The sequence below is a fragment of the Sinocyclocheilus rhinocerous genome, unplaced genomic scaffold (genome assembly GCF_001515625.1).
Source record: "Sinocyclocheilus rhinocerous isolate Xijiao unplaced genomic scaffold, SAMN03320098_v1.1 scaffold182, whole genome shotgun sequence".
Taxonomy (NCBI): Eukaryota; Metazoa; Chordata; class Actinopteri; order Cypriniformes; family Cyprinidae; genus Sinocyclocheilus; species Sinocyclocheilus rhinocerous.
The window spans coordinates 1228474-1253795 of record NW_015655576.1 but is presented as its reverse complement, the minus strand read 5'-3'; the positions used below and the strand labels follow the sequence as shown (position 1 = coordinate 1253795).

At 35.6% G+C, this 25322-nt stretch overlaps 1 pseudogene; it reads left to right on the top strand.

Annotated features, from left to right (window-relative positions):
• The window catches only part of LOC107718586 (uncharacterized), a 61655-nt pseudogene extending 47880 nt beyond the window's left edge, over positions 1-13775 (top strand).
• The last annotated feature ends 11547 nt before the right edge of the window (positions 13776-25322 follow it).

Genomic DNA, 25322 nt, shown 5'->3' with positions numbered 1-25322 from the left:
TTTATTGGTTTTGTCTCGTCGCGCCGGGACACATGGAAACAGTATGGTAAGGGGCGTAACATTTCCATCACACGCTTGAGGTATTCAGCCAATCACAACAAACTGGATTTTTAGCAGTAATGTGTAAAGCGGTCGAGACAGACCTACACTAAAAATAAAGGCAGTGATGCCACTGAAGAACCATTTTTGGTTCAACTTTTGAGTTAACCGTTCTTCAAAGAATAGATTTCTTAGTGTGAAGAGCATTTTAAAAAATCTAAAGAAGTCTCACAACATAAAATAAGAGTAAAAAAAACAACACAAAAAAATTCAATTAAAAAAGATTTCAATTAAAAAAATTTTTTTTCACAGTTTTGTTTTCAATTATTTTTAAGTTGACACAGCTTGCAGTTTCTGTATTTGTTCATTCAACTTAACATTTTAAGTTTTGACTGTCTCAACTAGTTTGTAAGTTGACTGTAAATTGACTGATTTGCCCCCTCAACTTGAATTTTTCTCAATCAACAAATTTGGTAAGTAAATATCTGTATTTATTGGTTTAATATGTGTAAAATAACGTATGTTGTCTAAGAAGAGTACAAGTATGGTTTAAAGCATTGTATTTTCATGCCAGTGTTAGTTTCGCGGCACTCTGAAGCCTCAAAATACACGTGGTTTCACAGTATTGTCCACATAAATATCATAATAAATATTCTCCAATGCAGTACTGAGCTGAACTTATCTAGAGAATGATAAAAATACAGTTTGGTATGTATTATTTGAGCCCAATGCTGCATTGGAGACCGTTCAAACAGCACGAGATGGAGCACAACGGACAACTATGGATAAATAAATTTAACTTATTTAAACCTGACAGCGTCTTATAATCCCTAAAAGACATCCGTCAGATACATTATACATAGATGAAAAATTAGGAAAAAACTAAAGATAACTATACTCAAACTGTCCCTTTTATGCATGTATGAAACGCACGAGCAGCTCCCTCAGAGTTCGTTTGAAGTGCGTTCATGTGATATTGCTGATAAAACCTTGGTTCAGGTGAAGTTCTGAAGGTACAAACTCTTCTTTCAGTTATTGAAGTGCCTCACCAGAACCCATTGTAATGCTGTGTGAATATACGGTCATAGGTATTGCATTAGACATGCGTTCAAAACTATAGGTTTTTGAATAACAGTAATAATAGCTTATATAAACAGCCCTGTGATAAGGATAGACACAAATGTGTTGAATTTGCTTTTTTTTTCTTCTAATGCCATGTTATATAATTTAAAAGACTCATCTGGATTGTAAAGTAAGTAAACGTTACTTATGACATTTGATTTTCTCTGTTGATACGATATTAATCCAAAGTTATGACAACAAAACATTGTTAACAAATAATCTTTAATTCATAGAACAAAATATTAGTTGAAACTACAAAACCACTATCATTGTAATAACTAACTTGTAATAAATTCTTAGTTTCAATTAACTCAAAATTCTAAGGCAACCAGGTAACTTGCTTTAAGTTAAACCAACAAATATTTTTTTAGTGTTCAATACACCTTTTAATTATGAACACGTTTTCAATTTCTGAATAAAAAAAGTCATTTTAATATTTTTGTCAAGCCCAAAAATTCTAAATGGTGTAACTGTTTATTTAAAAAAAAAGAAAAAATCTCATTAAAAGTCTCATTAAAATGCTTAAATTCTTGGAGAAAAAAAGAGAAATGTTGGCATACACTCTAAAAAAATCCTATAACAATAGGGTACAATGTACTGTATTAATTTGAACCTGCATTTTGAATTTTATACTTCGAGTTGTGTTTTAGAGTTAACAGAAATTAAATTAAAATTAAAATTAATGGATAATGTCCTGTGTAATGAGCTGCCAGTACTTTTTTCTGTTATTTTGCGGATTTATTTTTTAAAGTGTAAGTAGCTTGGTATAATTAGCTTTTATAATTATTTCTGTAGGAAAAAAATATAGTAGTAATGCAATTTTATTTTAAAATATTATTAATAAGTAATATTTGAAAAATGTTTGGCCAAATCAAAGTCAGTATGTTGAGTTGTGTTTTAGAGTTAACAGAAATTAAATTAAAATTAAAATTAATGGATAATGTCCTGTGTAATGAGCTGCCAGTACTTTTTTCTGTTATTTTGCGGATTTATTTTTTAAAGTGTAAGTAGCTTGGTATAATTAACTTTTATAATTATTTCTGTAGGAAAAAAATATAGTAGTAATGCAATTTTATTTTAAAATATTATTAAAGTAATATTTGAAAAATGTTTGGCCAAATCAAAGTCAGTATGTTTTTGTCTTGTTACACCACAAAGTAACTTGGCATAATTAGCTATTATGATTATTACTTTACAAAAAAACAGAACAGAGCAATTTTGCTTTAAAATAATATCTATTAATATTTGAAAAATGTTTGTTGGCCAAATGAAGTCAGTGTGGTTTAACCAACATGCAGGAAGCCATTTTATTATCACACAAAAAAAAAAAACAAAAAAAAAACAGAGGACCCATTTAGACCTGCATGTTTGCTATATATATATATCTTCATCTTTTCACCAGCAGAAAATATGATTTGGATGTTTCCTTGAAACAGCAACTGTGTAAACAGCCTACAACATAGTGTTGCTCATGACTCTTAGCATTTCCATTGAGCTGCCTCTACATCCATTGAGCAGCACTTATAAAAGGAAGACAAGTGGCAGAATATATTTAAGCAGAATGAAATTATCACGATTTAAGAGGATATTTCTCAAAATGCCTGCCGCCTTGTTTCTTTGACCCTACTGCGGTATTAAGCCTGATTCAAGGCTACCCTTTACTCCCTAGACGTGTATGCTAAAAGACACACTGTCTCAGAACAACATTTTCCTAGAAGAGTTTAACTGAGAGTGGCGCTTGGCCCTGATCCCGCCAGCCAATCAAATACCAGAGCCTTTAGCTAATTCGCATTTTATGCTGTGATTGGTCAACAGCAGTTGATGTCCCAAAATGCTCCCTGCTCAGAGCAGCTGACCTTACCTCACATTACCCAATCTGTACTGCTATGTTCCCTCTTGTGATAGTCTTTCAGCATCTGTTGAACTGTGCGAGTGCAACACTAGGGTTCCAGAAGTAAAAATACCATTCATTTTCTCCAAAGGGAAATTGATTTTTAACTTTAACTTATAAACCTGTAGCTTCGAGGTTGTTAATCATTTGTATACACTATTATTGAAGCCATCAGTTTGCATCATTTCAACTAATGTTTTAAACAATAGTGTTTAACAGTGGAATCCCTGGTGAAAAACTACATTACTCATGATATTGTAAAGAAAATTCCACCAATTAGAGAGCAAAAATGTGCCAAATGAGCACTGAGCTCCACCCGCTTCTGTGAAGCGTCTCTCGACGCTTTCAAAATAAATATTTGGAATGTGTGTGTGTGTGTATATATATAATGTCTCTGGGCTAATTAGCCTATGTGCTAATTACATTGCTAACTTTAGCACTACGAGCAGATCTAATCTGGGGCAGGCCGTTGAACAACCTGTCCCTGAGTGTGTGTGACGCACTCGCCTAGTTTAAAAAGATCTAGTTCTATCATCAGGGGATGCTGACACACACACACACACACACACACACTGCTGCAGTATGATATGGAGAGGAGAAAGCTATGATAAATGGTGGAAGTTTTTGGAGATGTGTGTGTAAGGAGGAATATACTTTTATAATTTACTTAGAAGTTAAATCTGTGGACATATTCAAAGGTGCTGATTAACAAGGGTGTAGAAGCACCTAACCCTGATCGTAAGCCTAAAACAGATATTTCCTGAAAAGTTATCCCTCAATTCTGATTGGTTAATTGGAATGCTGTTCCAGGATCAACAAGGATGTTGATCCAGGAACATGTTGTACTTGGTGAAATCACGATCACCCATGCGTTACAACACACTTTTAGCCCAAAATTGAATTGTTCAAAGAAAAAAAGAACAGCAAGACTGCGAGACATTAACGAATCAAAAATGCCGCAAGTAGCCTAAGTTCTATTTCCTGTTCGTGGTCAGTCAATAGCTGCGTGTGGTGTCTTTTTCAAGTTTGTAAATAAAGACTAAACGACAGCTTCTGATATATTTGTTTAGCAATTTATTTAATTCATCTCCCTCTCGCTGGTGGAACTTTGTATTGTGTGACGTAGTCCAGTGAAGGCGTGTTTAGGGCGGGTTTTACAGGAGTGCCGCGAGGCTACTGGCCCGCATGATTTTGGCCTCTCTGTGCTCGAGGTCCGAGGCTATTATTTCAATTATTTAAATGTAGCTTTGCTTTCCATTTATTACTTTGAGCTAAGTATTTCTTCGATACCACAGCAAAAACTAGCTACTAACCTAACCAATAAAGTTCAAACATGAGTAAAGACAAGTGAACAGCCAGTAAAACAAATACACAAATTGCAAGCACAAATAAATACAACAGAACAAAGATAAAAATAAAATAAGGTCAGTAGTGTTGAGGTACAGAAATATAATAATTAAGTGTAAAATAACAGTGCATAGTGTTCACTGTATAAATTAAATATAGATGAATCTTTGTCAAAGCTGTGTTTTGTTGTTTGATAAGCATTAAATGACAGCAGCAGGTATTTATAGGCTGCTGCCCCTTTAAGACATGATGCACGGATCCAGTATAATGATAAACATCCAATTTCTTTTTCAGCTGTTTTCGTTCGCTTAAGACATAATCGACTGTTTATGAGAATGTCGAGATGCGTAGTTTGTCATCATTTTATGTGTATGTGTCTGTTCAAAAGCAAAGAGATGCGAAAGAGGGTTTAGTTTGGTGTTCGCGCGCTGTGAAACGCGCATCTCCGCGTGTGCGGCTGCGCATAGAAATCAGCGCACGAACACCGAATCGAATTCTCTTTCGCCTGTTCTTGCGGTGGAATAGTTTAAAATAGAGCGTATATACACGTACAAAAGATAACCTTTTCAATTTTGCAATTAATCCGGGGATCACATGGTGCCGAATCAACTACGATCCGTTCAACCCCTAATAAATATATATCTAAATATTTGTCTTAACATTAACATTCATGTCGAGATAATTCTAAGGAAATATTTTACATGCGTATCAAAGTTCAGTTTATCTTTAAAGTTTAGTTTTTACATACTGCCATTACGTCGAATTGTCTGTGACCGTCACCATCCGCCATCTTTCCAAATGGTGCCCTCTGTGCGCTTTGTAGCTCCTCCCCACTGGACATCCGTGTAGCTCCTCCCCGCTGGACGTCCGTGTAGCTCCTCCCCACTGGATGTCTAGCTCCACCCATTTGCTCTGCAGTGAGCAGCAAATGTGATTCCGGCCTCTGTGGTCGAGGTCCGCAGCTATTAGCCCCGCCCGGCTCGCTGTAAGCCCCGGCTCGCACTGGTCAGTGGAAAAGCGGCTAATGGGTGAAGATGACAGAAGGCTGTACATACGCGAGATGGACGTATGCGCATCTTGTCATGGCATTAGAATTTACATATAGTCCTGTTGTGTCTAATATGAATAGACCCAAGCTATTCACAGATATTGCCAGATAATCACGTTACCTCTACCATGCTTTTAACAGACTTGGATCGTTTGTGATTCTGACTGTCATCCTTTCTTGCATTGTCTTGAGCCTTCACTTTGCCAATTATAAGCTATTTTGTTAGTAGCCTGGATAGCCCACGAGTTAAGGAATTACTTTTAAATAACAGTAACAAGTAATCTATAATGTATTACAGTTTGGAAGTAACTTGCACAACACTGTGTATATATATATATATATATATATATGTATGTATATGTAAGTGTGTATATATATATTTTGCATATTTTGCAATAAACTTATATTGTAAAAAATATAAAAATATATTGTTTCTTTATACAATTATCCATTGTTTAATTTGATTATGTCAGTCGCAATGGTTCATGGGATTGTAGTTCTGTCCCTCATTAAAGCCATTAAGTTCAAAGTCTTGTATCTTTGTTTTTCCCCCCCGATTTTCAAAAGCTTTTTTACAAATAACAGTTTGTAATGTTGTGATTCACCTCGTAGTTGGTTGGTTGGTTTGGTTCACGGCTCATAACGCTTTCATGAAAACTTTATTAAAAATCCCTATGGGAAAAATGAAAGGAAAAAATGCTTCTGGAACCAGCACTGCTGAAAAAGTGGGCAGGCACTAATGCACTCTGTTGTTATACAGAGTAATAAGTATAATACACCACATAAAAATAAAGTTTAGTTTTCTTAGTGGCATCAATGGTTCCGTGAAGAAACTTTAACATCCATGGAACATATCCATTGCACAAAAGGTTCTTTAAAGTGGGAAATGCTGCTTCAGATTATTAAAATATTCTTTAAACTAAGAAAAAAAAGTTTATTTTAAGGACTGTTCACTGAGAGGTTCTATGGGGAATCCAAAATGATTTCTTCTATTCAATTGCTACGCAATAGAATTCTAAAAATAAAATCTTATTTTTAAGAGTGTGTATGTACATTATGATCATGGTTTTACATTAAACCCACTTGCAGATATTTATGGCTAATTTTGACTCCATGCATATGTCAATGCATTTGCATTAGGAGATTAAGTTTGTGTAGTCATTTTGACAGTGGAGTAGTGCAAAAAGAAAGCAGGGTGCTTAGATGAGAGAGAACATGGATTACATAATATCTCAAACCGGGTCTGAGCCACTCCAGGCCAGAGGGCAACAAAAACCCCTGGGTTCTTGTCAGTACCTTTTTAATTCAGCAGTGGCTCCACAAACAGCGGAGTCTTGTCGATGCGTGTGCTAGTCACATATACAATCAAACAATTGAGTTTTGTTGCGCAAGACAGAAAATGAAAGTAGAAAAACAAACAGAATAAGGCAGAGAGAGAGGTGTAACAAGGACAGTGGTTCACAGCATGGGCCGTGTGAGGACTGTTTATGCGGCTCTCTGAGCCTATGTTTGTTTATTCATTCAACCTCGTCCGGTATTCATATCTTATGAGTTCATGTATTCCTTTTGGGAGATATGGAGATCCTTTTTATATGGTTTTATACAACAAGGACGCTCAGTCACTAGGACCCTCGGAAAACAGCATTAAATAATATTGCATAAAACAAAAACATGTAAGCATTAGTCCAAAATATGTGAATATAACTTGAATTAAAACATTATAGTATGTATGAATGTAACTAAACAGAAAATTAAAAAATTTTAATTAAACAAAACAGAAATTATTATGAGGCATTTGGCTTACAGCCAAAGTGGTATTCGAAAAAAAAAAATAGTTGTGTCTAATGCGTCAATCTATCTTAGGCAGTGTTGGGCAAGTTACTTCCAAAATGTAATACATTATATATTACTATTTACTGTCTTTTGAAAGTAATTAGTTACATTACAATATTACTGTCTCTCAATTGTAATGTTACACTACTTTTGAGTTACTTTCACCAAAATATCCACAGACATATGACTAGGGATTCTAAAATGCTAAAATGTAGTTTATTGCTGCTCATTAGCCTATACATTTGTTGACACAGGGTGTATAGGTCTAATATAGCATACAATTATAAAATCATATTTAGATACCAGTAGTCTATGTAGGCCTTAATGTTACGTTGTAGTTTAGGTTGCTGTTTGTGATAACACAATAGATGGCATAGGCATGGCCTTATCTATAATGTATATCATACTTTTCAGAAGCGGCTTCTTTGCTGTCTTTGTAGTGTAAAGATGGCATAATGCTTTTTTGATTATCTTCATTTTGGCCTGTTTGCATTTCTGTGGTCAGCCTCTCAACAGAACGAAAGCATAATGACTCATCTCTGAGATGTTTCTCACACACTGGCAATAAGCACCTTTGCTCCTTGTCCTCATCTGCCCTTTGCAGTTGTTTGCTTGAGGAACACTTGCAATTTTGTGGAGTGCTTGCTTGCGGCTGGCTGACTTTGATCCTATTATTTAAATGTATACTTACATGTGTATTTAATTATTGCCAAGTCTGTAAACACTTTCTATTTTTATTAATTTAATCTAAAATTAAAGCCAAAAAGGTCATGAATATACGGATGCTAAATGAATGAAAATGACTAACAGACATTGTCTACTGTGTAACTGGTTTTATCATATGTTTCATCCTCAGATAAAAATTACTGGAGAAAAGATATAGCAGGAAATAGCAGGCATAGTGGAGACATTTAAGATTTTAAAAGCTTTTGGCTCTCTTCCTTCAGGTCACTATATATTATATACCCCTAATACAGGAGGAGATGACAGCCAACAAGATGACTCAGTTCCGGAGGCTGGCGAAGGAACGGTGCTAATTTTATACTCTTTAATGTGCGTAAGAGAGGACTGATCAAACATGAAATGTTCTCTCTCCAGATGTATCACACATGACTCATCCATCACTCAATAGAGTTACATAAGACAGCCTGTTCTCATCATTTGTTGACAACACCACACATTCTTGCCGTCCTTGTGCTGACTTAGAGGAACTATGACAAGTGTTCATCAGCATGTCTTGGACAGCTGGCGCCCCTTATTGGCGAGATGGATATTCTTATCTCTGCTGCACCAGATGTAATCAATACAGCAGCAACTCCCCCTACTGGATGTCTTGTGGTGCCACCCTTTTTTATTTTTCATTCTTTTTTTTTTTCTTTCTGTGATGTATGGCTCTGTGAATCTGCATTGGTTATTACTTTTTTTTGCTGCTTTGTAAAGACACTGATTTCTATGTGCAGCTCATCGTGTCACAAGGAGTTTCATCCTCAGTATGGATGTACTGATAAAAACCTCTGTGCTTCTGTTTTCTACTTCTGTTACAAGTGGAACAACTTCAGCATTAACAATAATCCTCTATGTACCCACATTGTACCAGTGGTTTGGCAAATGGATGGATGATTCAGCTGTAGCGTGACCCTCACAGTGCATTATGGGTATTTTCTAGCTGTTGATTGTACACTCATTATTGCCATGCATTGTGGGATTGGATGAGTGCACTCGATAATGTCCACTATGGTTCTGAACACCACTACAAATGGCTGTCCCCTCAGATAGTGTCCTATTTTAGGGTATAGTGGGCGATTTTGGACACCGCTTTGGTTTGCCCCGGCTGACAATTCTGAGTGTTTATTTCCACATTTCATATAATTTGACGCTCTGTCTGAAGTGTCTAAATCAATTTGAGCAGAAAACCGCAAATAACACTGTTATTAATTCACATTATTTAGTCTTATCACATCTATAATAACTAAGTTATTTTATATCTCTAATCACATTTCTCGGGTACCTGAACTTGCTTTTGATTGTTGATTTAACCCTCAGAGACCCAAGCATTGATATTCATGATGTATTAATTTTTACCATTAAACTTATTTTCAAGCAGCCATTGATGTAACATTATTTTTGTTTACATCTTTTTGGAATGGGGTGTAATTTGGAAAAACATTACAAAATTGCAATGCTGTTTTTTTAAATACAGCAAGTGAAAGTTTTGAATTCACAACACAATTCAATGTGCATATTATATTTATTTCCACATTTCATATAATTTGACGCTCTGTCTGAAGTGTCTAAATCAATTTGAGCAGAAAACCGCAAATAACACTGTTATTAATTCACATTATTTAGTCTTATCACATCTATAATAACTAAGTTATTTTATATCTCTAATCACATTTCTCGGGTACCTGAACTTGCTTTTGATTGTTGATTTAACCCTCAGAGACCCAAGCATTGATATTCATGATGTATTATTTTTTACCATTAAACTTATTTTCAAGCAGCCATTGATGATGTAACATTATTTTTGTTTACATCTTTTTGGAATGGGGTGTAATTTGGAAAAACATTACAAAATTGCAATGCTGTTTTTTTAAATACAGCAAGTGAAAGTTTTGAATTCACAACACAATTCAATGTGCATATTATAACCAGTAAGGATAAATTCATGAAGAGTAAAGAAATTTGGTTATTTTAACACATTAATTAGCACCATCAAAACCAAGAACTATAAAAAAAAAAAAACTGCTAAAGAAATTAACTTCAAAGCAAACTGACCCTAATCATCGTAAAATAACAGGTGAATAATCTTTACGCGACTGTTGAACTGAATAGTATTTCTCTTTTTGTCACATTCTGAAAAGTAAATTTTTCTCCATTAATTGTTTGGTTTTAGCTATTTTTAGTGTTTTGTATAATCAAAATAATAGAAATGCCCTTCTCTGAATATAACTGGGCCCATAACCCACATTTTTGTTAAGCTTAGAAAAATCAAATGTGTGCAAATTGATCATTTCAGGCCATATAACATTGTTCAATAACTAAACATGCCAGGAATTAAAATAAAATAATGCAAGATGTCAAATACTTATAAAATACTGTAGATTTGGGTAAAAATGTATTTATTATGAAGTATGCATTTTGTTATTTAGCTGGCACCTGTTCATGTGACTTTAGCAAGCTGTGGAAGTTAATATTTCCCCCCACTCAAAACGATTGTTGTGATTCATTTCAGAGTGTCAGCTATGATTGTTTTGACAGTTTATTTATTTTTGATTAAAAATTAAGTATTATTGAATTGCCTTATTCAAATGTTACACTTCTGCAGTGCTTGAATACTCATGAAACTTTTACTTAAACTTAACTTTAACTATATATTCAAAAACAAGACATGCGTTCAATGTTAATCTATGATGTATCTGATTTTGATATTAAATATTTATACAGTTATCAGAAAAGTCAATTAATTATATGTATTTTGATGCTCTGTCTCAAGTGTCTAATACAATGTGATCAGAAAACGGGAAACAACACACTGTTTGTTATTCATTTGCATTATTTAGTCATCACATCTATAATAAATTCTGTTGTATCTCTATTTATTCACATTTCTCATTTCCATTTTGTTACAGATTCAGTGAAAGTGTTCATTAAAGCAGCAGAGATTGAGACACAGACAGGAGAGCAGATACTGAAACTGTTATCATCAGTCTGCACTTACAGCTCTTTTCCTTATGAATGGACCGACAGAATTAAACAGAGTGATTTCCTGCTGGATCTTTGCTCGCATGTGAAGAACTATGAGACTCAAACAGGCAGGAGTTTCCTTCCAGCATTACAGTCAGTTTTCCAGTCAGCACCTGATGTCTGGATCATAGATCTCTCACAGAGACAGATCTCCATCCTCCTGGAAGTGCTGAAACTCCAAACAGAGAAGAAACCAGTAGAACTGAGAGGATGTTCAGAGGAAGAGAGTGAAATGATGAGTTTCCTTCAGTGTCTGCCCTACATCTCACAGCTGAGGTAAGAGAATCTTACTCCAGTTGGTTTTTGTTTTGTGACACTCATGTATTGTCTTGTCTTTGTTTAAGTGTGTGGCTTTCAAGTGTCCTCAGGCTGTTTATTCACCTCACCTGTCCTCCCTCATTATCCTTCTCATTTGCATCCTTGTGTTCTCTGTTCTGTGCCTGGTTGTCATGTAATGTGCCCACATGTTCTTCCTGCATGTTTTGGTGTTCCCCGCTGTATCCAGCCCATCTCTGCCTTGCCTTGCCTTGTTGTGTATTATAATACAGGCCACTGAAATCTGCGCTTCAGTCCCCACAATCCAATCAACCAAAACTTGACATAAAGTTGTTGTTATAACTTTGAACATGTTTTAAGTTCTTAATGAGTCTTTTAGATTTTGCACATTAAATACAATGCATTGTTCATTTCTTTTTCCAAATGTTATGGGTCATGTTAATTTATCTAGTTAATCAAGTATTTAATGTCTTTTTCAGCTGTTCTGAGCAGCGTTTGTTGATTCTAGTTAAAGTGGTCCAGTACAGAGAAGAATCTACAGCTGGTGACTTTACTGTTTGAGGTTCTTGGCTTCTCCGTAAGTCTGGAAGGACAATTACCCAGCAAAACCTGCAGGTCTATGGGGAAATTCTTACGTTTCTCTTCTGACAGACTCAACCTCACTCTAAAACCTAAAGTCGTCTCTCTAAGAGGAACAAGGCTTCTCTTCAGACGCATCACAAACATACACACACTCAGGTACAGACAGCATTATAAATAAACTTAAAGGCACAATATATGAGTTTCACTGCTAGGGGTCATTTATTCAAAACAATAACAAAGATGTAGCTGAATGATACAGTGACAGAGAGTGGAATCATGGGATTTGTCGTGTTCACCTCCACAACAGTTTTAATTTTAAGAGGTTATTTTTGGCGACAGAACCCACAGCAAATAATGAATAATTGAATGTGTAAAACAAACAACTGTGGCTTGCTAGACGCTACCAGAGATTGTCGCCTTTGACGCTACCACTACTACTTGCACATTTTTTCCAAGAAGCGCACCATGTTTCCATGGTTTCTACTAACAACTGAGGGTAGGAGGGATATGAAGCCATTGACATGCGACGCAAAGACACGGACCATTTCACTGGTTAAAACAGCAATTTCTCTGGATTTAAGCATTGTTGGAAACATTTAGCATAATGTCAGTACACAGGTTAACAAAATAACTAGTGGTTTTTGGATATTTTATTGCAAAAATCTTACATGTTGTGCCTTTAACATTTCAAATGTTGATCTTATTTTTTTTCAATTATGATTTGCTTATATTTACAGTGTGGGTTGTTTTTTTTTCAGGCTGAGTGATTATATGGTAGTGAGAATAGTGCAGGCACTGAGATCTATGAGAGTTCAAGCTCTCGTTGCTGTTAATGAACTCACACTTGATCTGAATGATAAACAGCGGTCAGAGAGGAAACGGTCCAGGGTTCTGAGCTTAGCCATCCTTCTGAGACTCTGGACTGTCCAGCGTTTGAACTTGACTGAATACAAGATTTATTCTGTTTCTCTATTGGTCCTACTGTGTCACCAGGGACCAGTGACTCTCAGGTCTGACTGTAAGACAAATTTCAGTAGTGTTTGTATTTATCATGGCATAGAAATAAAATAATGAATTCTGTATGTGTAGACCATCGAAGGAGACTCTCCGGAAGCTTGTTGAATGTGTCTATAAAGCTCAGGAAGAGGAACTGACTCAGTGCTTCCTGCAGAAGGTGGACGGGGATCTGACTTCCTGTTCCTTAAACTGGGAAGAGCTTCACTATTTCCTGCAGCACAGAATTGAACAAATCACTCGGAACCTCAGAAAGAGCAGCATTCAATGCAACATCAGAGAAATTCTGCCATTCTTGAACAGGATTAAGTTTAAACGGTAAACCGTTTCAGTAGACAAGTAATTATTTCTTTGAGAAAATCTGCATGTAAAATGTATTGCTTTTCATTTTTTTGCAAATCAAAACAAACTGAATAGTAAATGCTAAAAAAATGTACAATGATTTAATAACGAAAAAAATGATGTGTGTCTGTACAGGATGAGCTCTAGCTTCATGCTGTCTGTAATCAGAGAGATCTATGAGTCCGGCTCTGTTGGTTTTGTGTCCAGTCTGTTGAGTTCAGTGGAGAACTACATTAACCTGCAGAGCAGAGAGCTGGACTCTGTTCACTGTGCGGCCCTGCGCTTCACACTGCAGCACTGCACTGCAGTTTCACTCAATCTGCTGTGGACCTCCATACCAGAGGAAGAGCTGGAGAGCATTCTGCCTCTCTTCACACATGTCTCCCACCTTAGGTCTCACTGCTTTTCTCTATTCTTCACTTTTTCGGTCTCAAGTCTGCCTGTGTTATGTTACGACCCCTGACTCAAGGGAAGCAACAAAACGGAGGACACACGTAAATCCCAAATTGTTGGCTCAAAATATAACTTTATTTAAAGATTAAAGTCACATTCTAAAAAGCAATAAAGAAAACAACTATGTCTTTGGAAAACATCAGTAATATCAATGTGTAATGTAAAGTGCATGGATGTAATGTAATGTAGTGTTGAAGCGAGAATGCATAAATAACCCAAGACCAAAAACGAAGCCCCCCTCTGGATCAAATGGAAGCCTCTTTTAAAAGGAGCGTCTGAGTCAGAACAGGTGTTTTCAATCGACTGCCAGTGAAAGTAATTTTTGGGCTCAACTGTGATTCCACGAACAAACGACAGGCATAGTCACAGTTACATTCAGTAGTTTTCTGGGTGATGTCAAATCCTTGTAGAAGCATTGATTTATGTTTTAACTAGTTAAAAGCATATTATTTTGTAAGTCATATTTTCATTTAAAAAGGTTCATAAACACCTTTTCAATTAAATTAAATTATAACAATCACTAAGCAATAGAATTGTGTTTCCAACCATTTCTACTTCAAAAGTACTAAAAATGTATTATTAATGGAAACATTAAGGTACCCAGAACCAGAGGTGGGGGCAAGTCACACATGTTCAAGTCTCAAGCAAGTCTCAAGTCCCTACCATCAAGTCTCAAGCAAGTCTCAAGTCACAGTACAAACTAATCAAGCAAGTCAAGTCAAGTCAGTGGCTCACCTCAAGCAAGTACGTAACATTTTAATTATATTTTGTTAAAATGAACGAAATGACTCGAAAAAAGATTTGTTCATTTTGCTGAACGAGACTCAAAGGTCCGAGTCGGTAAAATTATCCGAACTTCCCATCACTACAAGTCACCGGATCTCAAGTCCAAGTCAAGTCAAGTCATTTTCTTTATTTAGTCAAGCAAGTCACAAGTCCTTAAATTTGCGACTCGAGTCAGACTCTCAAGTCATGTGACTCGAGTCCCCCACCTCTGCCCAGAACCATTAAGAGAAATCAGAATCTGACAACTATCACCATAGAAACATTGAGAAAGACACTTAAACTAAGCTTTAATTAAACTAGTACTGCTTTTTTGATGGTACTGATGTTACCAGAATCTGTTCTGATCTAGTGTTTGTCTGTGTTCAGTGTTGACAGGCTGCTGTTACTGAAGATGTTGCACTGCTGCAGTGTCTCTGATGTCCAGCAGGAGGCAGCAGCAGTTCTGCTCTCTGTCCTGCAGCACAAGCTGGATTTCTCCTGCTGTTCTGCTCTGGATCTGACAGCAAACACAGACTCAGAGCCTCTACATCTGACCGCTGAGGACTGCCATGTGACGTCCAGAGTCATTCAGAGCGCTCATTCAGAAACAAAGACACAGCTGATTCTGCAGGACTGTGAGATTAATACAGCTGGAATGGATCAGCTGTTCCCAGTGTTACATTCTGTTAATCATGTCCTCTTTTGGAAGACCAAACAAAGTAGTTTCACTTTCACAACGAAACAGCATCACACACCGTGGCCTAGAGTGAGCAGAGGCCGGTGGATGAAGTGAGGAACGGCCGGCGGGCTGAGTGAGCAGAGGCAGGCGGGCGGGCTTGAGAAAGGCGCGGCCGGTGGATTTTTATGCACCAAGAGCTTGTAACACTCTAAAGAGAAAGGAAAAATTGAAATCGCATCATATGACCCCTTTAAACTCTGGTGAGAAACATGAACCGATACACAAACAGACTGAAATATAAATGCATTCAAAAATACATCATATATTTTTTGCTCTGTCTTTCAGCTGTGATAAATCTCTGCTGCTTCAGTTTCTGGCTCATGTGAGGCCTGAGGAAGCCAAGTCTCTTTCTTACCTCAGTCAGACTCAGCTGAACCTGCAGGTCTGTGGAGGTCTGAAGCTGATTCTGGAATATTCTGAAGGACTGACAGAACTGGATCGGAGTCAGTGCCGTCTCACCGATGACAGCCTGGATCTGCTGCTCCCAAACCTCCACAAAGCACAAAACATTGAGTGAGTGACTAAGAAACACAAAGTGTACATTTCTGAAGTATAATGCAATCGTTGTTACATTTCTGATTTGTTTGTTTGTTTGTTTAATCTCATTTTTAGTGGCAATAGCATCACTGACTTTGGGGCTCTAAAAATGGACAGGATCATAATTGGCAACAGTAACATAAAGACAGTAAGGTGTGTGTCTGAGTATCACAATGTTGTCCAAAGTTATTTGAAATGGTGAAATCTGGGTTAAAGTGCTTTATGTTTGAGTTAAGAGCATTTTGTTAATCACACTGTCATCCATTAAAAAAAAATCATACATTGATGCAATTAATATTTATCTACAAAACTGATTTCAAACATTTAAGTAGAAGCTTTTACATCAAATGTTTTTAGTCATGAAAAAACAAATTCAGTCAAGTGTGTCCAAACGCTTGTTTGGTAGTTCATATTGTCATGTGCAACAGAGTGAAAATCATTAATGGCAATGATGTTAAGTGTTTGTTTCATTTACATGTATTCATGTATTAATTGAGCAGATGCTTTTGTCTAAAGTGACTTGCAAATGAGGAATACAAGCAGCGGGTTGTGGCTAATATCAGTGTGTGTTTGTATCTCTGTAGGCTCTTCAACAACAGAATTGAATTCAAAGAGCTCTTTCGCACAGACCCACAATTTGAGATCTGGTGATGCCAAGAAACTCTCTCTGGAATCAACAAGCAGGTAAAATAACCCGTGGGGACTAATAAGGTAACAGGTGTAAAAACCTTTTAGGAATCTGCCCAACCAGAGTCCTAGAGATGAATCTATCCACCAGATCATAAAACACATTCATGTGTTATCATCAATTTCAATCATAATCAGCAGTTGGTTTATGTTGCATTAACTGTGACAAAATCAGTCTCCTTTGTAAACTGTCTTTCCCCTTCTCCACCCTTTCTATTATTTGCGTCATGCATATTATAGTTCAGAATTTTTTATTTAGTTTTTATTTCTTTATATTTTTTTAATTAGCCTTTTCAATTTCCTTTTTGTTCGTTCATGTAGTTTCTTTTTTTCATTTTAATTGTAGTAGCCTATTTTAGCATTTCCAAAGTAAATCTACTTATTGGAATCATTTAAAAATTGTTTTGTAAAAAGTGTTATATTTCGAAGCACAGTTTAGTATTATGTAATAAGCATAATCTAAAAGAACTGGGAGTCTTTTATTTTTAATTGCATACTAAAACAACTAAAAAATGCATGTAAAACTACTGGCATAAAACCTTATGAATGCTGAAAAATGCTTTTGAATGCCTATATTTCAAGAAAAATACTGCAGCTTTGACGTCTTGCTGTTTTAATATCAGCATCATTCCAGTAGAGAGCAGCAGCGATTTATTAATAACAAGAGCCCAGAAAATTCACAGCGAAGATAGCAAGGGGGACATACGAAACAATCAAAATAAAGAGCAAGTGCATTTATACCATTGATTAAAGACCATTTATACCATTGATCCTAAAGAAGAGAAAGATCCTTTGCAAACAGGAAGTGTTTCACTGTCTGAACTCTAGCGTTTACTGCAGAATACAAGAGAGCAGAGATGGGCATTATTTTAATTAAATGTATTTAAAATATGTATTTAATTACTTTTGAGTGTATTGTAATTTGTATTTTGCTGGATAAAGAAAAAATCTAATGTAATTTGTAATTAAATACTTTGAGAGACAGTATTTTGTATTTGAAATACTTAATCAAGTAGGTATTTTTATTCTCAGATAATACAATATCTTTCTTCACCTGTGTTAATAGTACTGCCAACTATAGCCTATCACAGTTTTTGTCTAGATGCAAGTGAATCATATGACATCCTGTTGGGTCTGTAGGCGGCGTCTTAAAGGGATAGTTCACCCAAGATGAAAACTCTGTCGTACTCATCCAGTGTAGTCAGACTTTAGCTGTTGTAGACACGGTGTTACTCACCTACTGAGAAGAAACATAGCAACCTCGGCGTCCGATCGCAGGCCTCCGCTCCTTGAGTTCTCTCCAGCACTGGAAAGCTGATCCAATATTTTACACGGGTCCTACTTCTTGCCTTATCTTTCCGCAGACGTTTTCCTCTTTTGTTTTTTTATCCGCCATCTCTATCTTTCTGTCGCTCGGCTCGGCTAATGTCCGTCCCATGCACTGAACGCTCTCTCCTCCACATCACGAGTAGACACGCCCCTTATTGCTGATTGGCTACAAGTTTGTTTTGCTATTCGGCCCGAATCAGTTTTCTAAAGTGTTTTTGAAAAATCACATACCCTGCCTTTAAGTAATCCATGTCATGAAGTACATCAAGTAATCCAATTTTATGAAGCCACGTGAGTGCTTTGTTTGCGAAAAAAACAAAAAAACAATTTTCCACTTTATTTACAAAATGTATCCACACACATGCATCGTGGTACTCTTGTGCGATGTTGACACGAGTCTTCTATCACATGAACACATCATTGTGATGCTCTGGTGAGCGCACAATGCAGATCAATATTTTCATAAATAAAGTTGTAAATTATGTTTTTTGTGCAACAAAGCACAAAAAAAATTATTAAGCACTCTTATGTCGCTTAATAAATTTGAGGTTAAACCACTAGAGTCACATGGAGTACTTTAGCAATGTCTTTCCTACCATTCTGGGCTTTGAATGTGTAAGTTGTGTTGCTGCCTATGAACAGAAAGCTCTCAGATTTCATAAAAATTTGTGTTCGGAAGAGGAACGACAGTCTTATGGGTGTGAAACAACATGAGGGTGAGTAATAAATATGTTGTTTATACGTTTTTCAAGGAGGGGAAAGCACTTATTTTTCTCTTGTATGTGTATCCAACTCCAGTATTACTAAGTGTAATGGCACTGTCTCTTGCACTTCAAATGATTGCTTGTAAATATTGTCTGTATTTTTGTATTTTCAAATGACAAATTATTTGTATTTTAATTAAATACATTTCTCACACCAGTATTTTAAATCAAATACATTTGATAAGCAAGTATTTGTAATTTGTAGCAAAATATGTTTTGATGTATTTGTGCCCATCTCTGCAAGAGAAACATTATACTCAGGAAATCACATTGACCTCATTCCTGTGACTGAATGTTTGGTCTGTTAGACAGGAGGGTCAAACCTGCTTTTATATTTACCTACAGCATAAAATGTTATGGTACTAAAGCAGTTAGAATAAATCATCACCGTATTACAAACGTTTAAAGGAGTTTTCTCTTGTGATACTCTTACTTTTGTCTGTTTTTCAGATTTTTTTAATGATAACTTTATTTTTGTATTGAATCCTGTGTAGTGCTCTTGGCCAGTATTAATCTGTGGATATGATCATAAACTGTTAATGTATGAAATAAAATCTGCTCCTTTGCTTATTCATGTGAAGTCCAGCGTGCAGTCATTTGGAAATTGGAAACATAATGTTTTGCTTTTCCCAACTTTTCCTAAAAGTTCAATCATTTTCAGCGATAATCATGATCCTGCTTTATTAATGCTTTATTTTCTCCTTAGCCAACATGGATATTGAATCATCGGGAAGAGACTGCGAGTTTTTGTCTTTCTGAATTCATAGCTACTGAATTTGAGATGTATTTATGTATTATTATTGTTATTATTATGGATTTTTAGCAGTTCTTTTGAGCGATATTCTAAGGTAGAGAAATAGAGGACGATCTGATCGAGATGCACATTAGGGGGATGATAAGGGTACTTGTATTGTTCTCCTCAGGTTTTATGAGCATAGCTGTTACCATGACGATTCCATTTCCACAGACATGCTGGAACAAAGGCTTCAATCACTGAAACAATCTCAGTGCTTTTTCAGTTGGACACTGAATATGTCTGTACGACAAGGGTATGTCAGTAGGACGACTGAGTGCTTACAGAGCATAAAAGCATCTCGCCATTGTTTGGAAAGAGAGACGAGCAGCTGTTGAAGTGCCTTGTTTTCATATGCAACAATATTACACTTCAATGAGATTTATTTTGAAGAGAGATACACTGCAAAAAAAAATTTCTTACTTGGGATTGTTGTCTTGTTTTCCAATACAAATATCTAAATATCTTATTACAAGATGCATTTACTGGAGAAGCAAATAACTTAAGGTATTAAGTCTTATTTACTGACAAATTGATCAAAATGAGTTTTTGCTTAAAACAAGAAAGAAGTATCTGTCAGTGGGATAAGAAAACTAACTAATCTTTTTCCCTTTGAATTAAGTTTGTTTTTCTCATTGACATTTTTTTCTTGTTTATGCGTGAACTCAGTTAATTTTGATGTTTTTCAGACAACAAGGCTTAATATATTAAGTAATTTTGCTTTCCAAGTAAATGTAATATTTAAAAAAATAAGTCAAAATGTAATTTTATGAAATCACATTAAATAATTTAACTCATTTTTTCTATCTTCTATCACAAGTACTTTTTCATTTATGGAAAAAAAATATTATTAAAAAAGCTTTCTGTAAATCCAGTGCATTCCAGCAACATGATAGACACTAAATAAGTGATGTTAAAATGAGGCAAGACTTATTGCTGTCATTCAAGAGTTATTCAAGCTCAAAGTCCGTGTTTTCCAGACATCATTATGGATAACATATATGGATGGAGTCTGGAATAACCTGATGTTTACACCAGGAGTGGCTGAGAAAGACTGTCGTGAGTCATTAATTTCTGATGTCACAAGACAAAAAAATAATTGGTTTCTGCTTTCTAGGCGGCAATCAATTGCAAGAATGAAATAATCATTAACAGCAGTCAGTAGCTGGAAGGTTAACATTGTGTGCCATTTATGTGATTCATTAGGCGTACACCTAAAAAATTATAGTCTGTAGCTATAGAAACAAACCACCGACTACTATATGCAGCTGATGCACTATTATCCTCTTGATAACTTGCTAAGGTCATAAAGAGCTGGTTCAGTTAGAATCAGAGCACAAATGTTGTTGATCTCTGTGAAAGCTTGTTTTATAGGGAAATATGTGTACCAAATTACATATTATACATTATGCACTTATACTAAGCACATTGTAGTAAACTATGTGAATTTTGAAAATGTTATTTTGTGATCCAACATCAGAGTCTTACAGCTGCTCCACCTCTGCTACATGAGGAAAGCTGCAACAGTTGAGTGCATGATGTTAATCCAAGTGTTTTTTGTTTTTTTTTGTAATTTGTAGTGTGAACACTACATACTCATGCTATTTATACTAAAAAATTACATGGAATTAGGACGCACCTACAACAGTTTTCATATATGTATGCAGATAATTTACAAAGACAAAACAGATTTTGCAGTATTCTCACTTGATTTATAGTGCATAATGAAAAAAAATCTATCCATATCAATACCTAATCACACATCCTAAACAGCAGATTCGGTATGAGTCTCACACACACACACACACACACACACACACACACTCATGATCGGACTAGAATGGTAAGTACGTACTCTTGGTGAACTGATGGCTTTCCAGCTGAGTGTGAAGCAGTGCTATCATTGTGTGTGTGACAAAAAGCAAAAGACAGTGTGTTTATGTTGTGTGAATGCTTTTAGCAGTTACACCTCTTATCTTCAGCATTGACCTTTTAACCTTAACAAATATTGAAAACTGTAAAACACATGCAGTTAGTGTAGATAATGCAAATGAAATGCAATAAATGGAGTTATTATCTTTTCTCTTTTTCAGCCACAAAGTGTTTCTCCGGCGGTTTTGTGGATCATGTGTTGGGAGTCTGTCTTTAGCTCTTGGAGAAGCAGAGAGTCCTGGCTGGCTCTTCAATGAATTATTCAGCTTCTCCACTTTGATCCGCTGTGGGCTTGTTTTTAAAGTCTTCTACAACCTTCATTTGCTTTCAGAGACCCAGCAGGTGTTTCAGCACAAACTGTCTTCTCATGTGGTGGGTTTTCTTCGTAGTTTTCTTGTGTATGTGGGAAAGGAGTGTGTGTCTATGTGTGGAAAAAACCTGGAAATAGTTACTCCTAGTGTTTATCTAATAGGTTTACAGGATGTGCTTTTTGGAGTTTGGAGTGATTGCTCAATCTCATCCAGTAGGACAATATTTGTTGTGCTTATCTGAAATTAGTTCAAGGATTTGACGTACATCTGCTAGTTCAGCAAGTAAGTTTACCTGTGTATTTAGACTAATACAGTCTATTAGAAAATGTGGCATTTTAGTGCAACTGACCACCATGTGCATGATCTACGAGGTTTATGCTTGAAACTGAGGCAGAGATCAGTGTTTTTGATTCACAGAGACACATTGTAGACCAGTAACATTGCCCAAATGTTGTTTAAGACAAAAGCATTTTTTTTAAATGATGTCCTCTTCTTTAGAGGCAAATAGTCATGTATAATCATGCTGAGCCATTTTAGAGATACTCCATCCCAGTCACCTTGCCATAATAATTTGGCCCTTGTCAAAGTCGCTCAAATCTTTATTCCTGCCCATTTCTCCTGCATCCAACACTTTGATACCAAGAACTGATTGTTTACTTATCATCTAATCTACCCAGAATTTAATATGTTGCCTTGTTAGGAGATGATCAACGATATTCACTTCACCTTTAATATCATGTTTCTCAGACAGCAATGAATTTATCCATATTAAATGGAGAGCAAATGGAGACATTTCTGAAGCCTCTAGCTTCGCAGATTTTTTTATCCTGAGGAAAAGACAACAGTAACCTCACACATCTCTCCTCTAGTGTATGAAATGTTTCAAATTTTGTGCTCCTAAAGTCTGCATTTTATATTTTGTAGCACTATTCCTGTGTGATCTTAGGAATTTTATGATCTGATGATATGAGTTGATTTGCTTCATTCATGTGTCCTGAACTATGCATTCTCTGATCAATAACATGTTACTTTTGATTTATTATTATTACTACATTTTGATAAAGATTATGAAGACAAATGTTCTGTTCTGTGGAACAACATACCCTGATGAATTGTGCACAACAAGACCAGCAACATGTACTGTAACAAAATCAGTTCTGATTGATGTTGTGTTTAAATTAAATTCTACAAATGCGCTCTATCTCAAAACATCTTCATTTGTGTTCCATTGAAAGCCGTACGGGTTTGGAATGACATGAGGGTGAGTAAATGATGACAGAATTTTCATTTTTGGGTGAATTGTTCTTTTAAGTGGCACAATCATTTGTAGTGAAGCACACTTTTTCTGTTATTGTTGCACAGAGCTGATTAGTCCTCCTCTGCATGTGTGCTTCGCCCACAGAACACCTCCCTCTCTTCTCCACCCCTCTCATTTCTGCTTTCATCTGCTCTCCTCTCGGGAAGGCTGTTTTGTCTCATATTGTCTCAAAGCCCTAAACACAAAAGCAATCTGCTCAGCAACTGGCACATCAGATGACATGAGGCTTCCATCTGATAAACACTTGCAATGTTTGATTGCATAACAAAAAAAATAATAAATCGTAATATTATTATGTCAAGTTTAAAGTATGAAATTAATGTTTGTTTTATATCTAGGTTATTTTATATTTAAAATTTTCTGCTTTAGCAGGAAGAAATTTGCATACTTACAAAAATAAAAAAATAATAATAATCTTATTTTAAGTGTTCTCTCCTTCCTTGCAATGTTTATCAAGAATATAGTTTGCATTTGTGTCATAAATGTACTCTTGTCACTGTCATTTCATCTTGTGTGCTGGCGGGTTTTAAGGCACTATTTTCCACTTTGGAACAATATACAGGTGCATCTCAATAAATTAGAATGTCGTGGAAAAGTTCATTTATTTCAGTAATTCAACTCAAATTGTGAAACTTGTGTATTAAATAAATTCAATGCACACAGACTGAAGTAGTTTAAGTCTTTGGTTCTTTTAATTGTGATGATTTTGGCTCACATTTAACAAAAACCCACCAACTCACTAACCAACGACTTAAACTACTTCAGTCTGTGTGCACTGAATTTATTTAATACACGAGTTTCACAATTTGAGTTGAATTACTGAAATAAATGAACTTTTCCACGACATTCTAATTTATTGAGATGCACCTGTATATGGTAAGTATTTGAATATATTTGAGGTTTTTACAGCACATGTTGTCTTCACATGTAATGTTTTTCTCACACAGGACTGTTACGTGGTGCCATCCCCATAGAATTTCAATAGGCAGAGACTAAATCAGCAGCACAAGAAGGAAGCTACAGTATGTACTTCTAACATCAGAAGGTACTGTAGAATAACTGTTTACCTCTATCACCTTACTTATTACAGAGTTTGTGAAAGCAATCAAAAGTCTTCTAGAAATGTCCTGGTTAGAGGTGACCTGTCACTGACAGGGCTGCTGTAGATTGATGGCAGAGATGCTGATGTCTGCAGATGTGTCTAATGCTGATGCAGCTATGGAAAGCTCTCAGCCATCATGCCAGAGGGATCTTTCCAACTCTCAGCTCATTTCAATTCAGCAAAAGAGCAGATTTATAGAGTCCACTTACAGCTTCACCTTAGCATGAACTTACACTTTATTACCTAAAGTACGTCACACTACAACAAAGAAATTGCTCAAAAACACAGTACTGTCAGCATGGTGACAGATATCAGGAAATTCTTTAGGAACTTGCATTAAAAATAACGGTTCTTTACTGAAATTGATGGTTCCATGAAGAACCTTTAACATCCATGGAACCTTTCAAATGCACAAAAGGTTCTTCATACTAAAAAATGTTCTTCACACTTAGAAGAAAAAAAAGGAAGTTCACTGAAAGGTTCTTTGGGGAACCAAAAAGGATTATTTTATGGCATTACTTTGAAAAACCCTTTTTAGAACCTTTATTTTTAAAATATGGTTATTTGGAACAATTATTATACTGCAGCTGTGTATGTTTCTCCTGTATATTTCAGTGAACGCTTCAATACAGTGCTATTATGCTGTAGTATTTCACTTCAGCTTTGATTCATGGATATGTCGGTAGAGGTTTATGCGTGTCTTTATGATCCATAGAGTCATTTGATGTGATGTGAGAGCAATAGGGCTGTATGGCCAAAACACAGAAATAATAAACAAGCTTATACTCCAGAGCAGCGACGCAGCCATTTTGTCCTTTTGTGTTCATATTTGCAACTGTTGGCTTGCAGGACCCGCCGTCAGTCATTCTGTCAAATTAATTCCCACCTCAGAACCTCATCAGACGACCGTTTCCAGTGACTAACCATAGATAAATAAACCTGTCTTTAGCTTTAGTTTCAGCTGGCTCTTTATGAACCTATGCCACATAATGATATAAAATTATAAGTCACTGAGTGTATTAGTATTAACTGATGTACTAACTAAAATTAGAGTATGATAATAATAATAATAATAATAATACATTTAATAATCAGTGTTATTTTAATATCAATAATATACTATTATAGATTTTGTTGTGCTGTCATTTTTTAAATATGTCTAATAGTTTTTTATTAATGTTATTTCAGTTAGTACATATTAAGCTACATAAAAATGAGAAGCGTTTCTTTGGCAACTAGCTGATTTTTTTTTTTTTTTACATTTTATTACATTTCAGTTAAGATTTATTTTATTTCAAGTAACATGTTTTGATTGTTATTGTTTTTTGGTGTTGTTTGTTTTTAATTCATT